This window comes from Palaemon carinicauda, chromosome 1 (genome assembly GCF_036898095.1).
Source record: "Palaemon carinicauda isolate YSFRI2023 chromosome 1, ASM3689809v2, whole genome shotgun sequence".
Taxonomy (NCBI): domain Eukaryota; kingdom Metazoa; phylum Arthropoda; class Malacostraca; order Decapoda; family Palaemonidae; genus Palaemon; species Palaemon carinicauda.
In genome coordinates, this window is record NC_090725.1 from 80,015,508 (window position 1) to 80,019,659 (window position 4,152).

The following is a 4,152-nucleotide window of genomic DNA, read 5'->3' on the forward strand; positions in this document are numbered from 1 at the left end:
TATTAAAAGATTTTTTCTTATTTATGTCAGCATTGATAATGAATGTGTCCTCTAACAACATATTTAGCTCGCTTGCGACAACGTCATAACTCAAAAAAATGTATTTTTGATGTATCCATATAGACATATTCATATTCAAATGCTGATTTTTTTGGCAAAAGTGTCATAATTGTAGCTAAAAAATTGATCGCTTGAGGCGCTAAATGTCCTAACGACATGCATTAATATGAGAGTGTTTCAATTGATTAAAATGGCGCTCCTGAATAATAGCTATTTTTGAGTTATGACGACGTTGTCGCAAACGAGCGATTTATGAGCAAGCAGGCTATCCATAAAAATGTTTATTTTCAAAGTGATTATTTAACCGATACCCCACAAAAAAAAAAAAAAAAAAAAAAAAAAAAAAAAAAAAAAAAAAACCTGACGAAACCTGCTGGAGGCTGCGTAATTTTACCTTTCTATTAAAGGTTTAAAGGCCGCTCATGAATGGCAGAGACAAGGGACAGTGACATTGCCCTATCAATCAGGACAATGCCCTAGAGACTGACCATATATCGTATGATCAGCGCCCAAGCCTCCTCTCCACCCAAGCTAGGACCAGGGAGGGCCAGGCAATGGTTGCTGATGACTCAACAGATAGACCTATGGGCTCCCCCAAACCCCCCAACCTTAGCTCACAAGGATGGTAAGGTTGCAGACACTAATGGCACTAGCGTGACTGAGCGGGACTCGAACCCCTGACTCGCAAACACCAGGCAGAGACGTTACCAATCAGGTTTGGAATTTTGATCATAAACAAATTTTAAGATCATGAAAAAAATAAGGGATGAATTCCACAACTTTACGGACACTTCATAAAAACAAAACAAAGAAATTTCAACAATACAAGTAACACAGCCCTTCAACCATAAAGCAAAAATTCGTTAATATCCTTGGTAGGCTAAACATAACTAACATTTCTTTTAGATTCCTACAAGTAAAAAGCACAGTTAACACTTACCACCCACGTACGGCACGGCATCTGGAATTAAAAATATGATATATTTGAATAGAAGATCTCCTGTATGATGGCAACAATTTTCAAATTACCCATACTATAGTCCATTTCTTTTAGCGATGCATATTTGCACCGACTCGCAGCGGTGCCCTTTTAGCTCGTTAAAGTTTCCGGATCGCTGATTGGTTGGATAAGATAATTCTAACCAATCAGCGATCAGGAAACTTTTCCGAGCTAAAAGGGCACCGTCGCGAGTCGGTGCAAATATGCATCGCTAAAAGAAATGGACTATAAGTTCTATCAATTGCAGAATAACTGAAAATTCAGCAATATCAAATTGGAGAGAGTATTGAACATGGAAAATTATAAAGACGAATTTAAATACCTATTAACATTTTTAACATATTTCTTTTCCTCTTGTTTGTTGAAGTTTTTATAGCTTATCTTTTATTTTATCTTATTTTTACAGCTTTAATTAATTATTAATTACTTTTCTTTTAGTTTAAACATTTCCTTATTTCCTTTCCTCGCTGGGCTATTTTCCCTGTTGGAGCCCTTGTGCTTATAGCCTCTTACTTTTCCAACTAAGGTTGTAGCTTAGCAAGTAATAATAATAATAATAATAATAATAATAATAATAATAATAATAATAATAAAGAAATCAGCATCTCGTTTGCACTTTCTTTTATCTTCACCAGCCATTCGAGAGAGAGAGAGAGAGAGAGAGAGAGAGAGAGAGAGAGAGAGAGAGAGAGAGAGAGAGAGAGAGAGAGAGAGAGAACTAGTTTAAACAAGGGAATATAGATGACATTCCTTTTGTCACCTAAAGTTCATGGATATCATTTATGTCAAAGCGGAGTTGATAACAAAGTACAAATTATCTGTTTTAAACTAAAATTATTTTCGTGCGAGAAGCCGCATTTCTACAAATATCATTTAAAGCATTCTGTATTTGGGGTGTATACATTATCTGAGGAAATTTCCTTACATAAGTTCTTTTGTTGGACAATATCTTTTCTTCTTGGGTTTATACACAATGTTTTTCACTCAGTAGGCCCTGCAGCTTCCTCCGATGCCTTAGATGACCGCGGAGGTAGCAGCAGTAGAGGATTCAGCATTATGAAGCTTCATCTGTGGTGGATAATGTGGGAGGGTGGGCTGTGGCACCCTAGCAGTACCAGCTGAACTCGGTTGAGTCCCTTGTTAGGCTGGGAGGAACGTAGAGAGTAGAGGTCCCCTTTTTTGTTTTTGTTTCATTTGTTGATGTCGGCTACCCCCCAAAATTGGGGGAAGTGCCTTGGTATATGTATGTATGTAATACAAAACAGGAAAAGACCATACTTCACGGTAAGGTGACTGATATTCTTTACCAAATATTAAATGGAAGATAAAATCAAATTTAAGTACAAAAAGATAATTGTTACATGTATTATTTCACGTTACGATCTAAGATATAGTTGAATGTCTGAATGATTCCCCCATCCCATCCATAACACAAACATGGGAGACTGTAAGATCGCTGCACAAAAATATAATCTTTTGCGTTTTGAAAAGGGAATCCATGCACGAATTTAAAACTCGATTCAATAATATCGTGTGGAAAAAGACACGTTTGTTAGAATCAACATAGAAGGAGAGACTCTTGGTGGAAAATATTTACGATTATATTAATAAAAATCATTAAAAAAATATTCAAACGACAACGAACCCGTCCCGGGCGATTTGACGTACACTCCAGTTTCATAAACAACGTCTTCAAAAGTGAGAGTTCGAGAAGATAAATCTCGAAGAACATTAGGGGGCGTCATGCCCCTAGTTAAAGTTCATTTGAATCCGTCAGTATTCATGATAAACTTCTATGATCTTCCTAATCGGGTAGTTGAATCAGTAGAACTTCAAAAGTTCAAAGTTGGAGCAAATGCTTTTAAGTTGACCTGGCGGACATGAGTCTTTTTATAGTTTATTTATGACATATTTGTTTTTGATGTTGTTAATAGTTTATATGTGACATGTCTGTTTTGACGTTGTTACTTTTTTTTTAGAATGATTTATTGTTGATTTGTTCTCTTCATTTATTTATTTCCTTATTTCCTTTCCTCACTGGGCTATTTTTCCCTGTTGGAGCCCCTGGGCTTATAGCATCTTGCTTTTCCAACTAGGGTTGTAGCTTGGATAGTAATAATAATAATAATAATAATAATAATAATAATAAAGATTTCATGGATGATTGCATACAGAACACCATCATCATTAATAGCCGTTGAGTCCACAGCAGGACAAAGGCCTCAGAAATGCCCCTTCACTCTCGTCTGTTTATGGTCTTTCTATGCCAGCCTACACCGGCCATTTTCTTAGCTCGTCAATCCATCGTCTTCTCTTCCTCCCGCTACTTTGTTTGCAATCTTTAAAGACCCATTCTGTTATTATTTTTGCAATCTTTAAAGACCCATTCTGTTATTTTTTTCGTCCATCTATGATCTATGAAATCCATGTTGCTCTTTTTCTATCTCTTATTGTTAGTTCGCATCATAGTTCCTTCCATCGCTCTTGCTCACGTTCTGTCTCATCCATGTTGCTCTTGTGACCATTTTCAACTGCAATTTTAGCAATCACGTAAGCTTTTTACCAATATTCAGAGAGTATTCCTTGACCATTTCCAAAAGTTGGCATTTCAACATATTGTCTCCTGGTGATACGCCTTTTTGATGAGCCGATATTGTATTTGTCCCTTGTTTGATGCTGTTGGAGGTTTATCTAATTTTGCTCTATGACAAGATTCGTTACCATTACAATTATGGAAAATGGGAATATATTCGGTAGCAACTTGCCTACAGAACCATTGTTCAAAATTAAGTCACTGTTCATTTGACTGTGATAGTAGTTTTGCTTAAATAGATTGCTTCTGTTGTGCGAAAAGCTGCTTTGAGTTGTAACTAGCATGTTACAAGGCTTTAGTAAGGCCCTAAATTTCATATGCACAAGTTAATGCTAGTAGGACCATTTGATTAAATGCATTTATTTTTAGAAAAAAATGGCATATTCATACTCATTTTATTTAACAAGGTCTCTCCCTCGCTTAATTTCAGTCTCATGTCCTGGGGACACAATGTCTTAACAAGGTCTCTCCCTCACTTGATTTCAGTCTCATGTCCTGG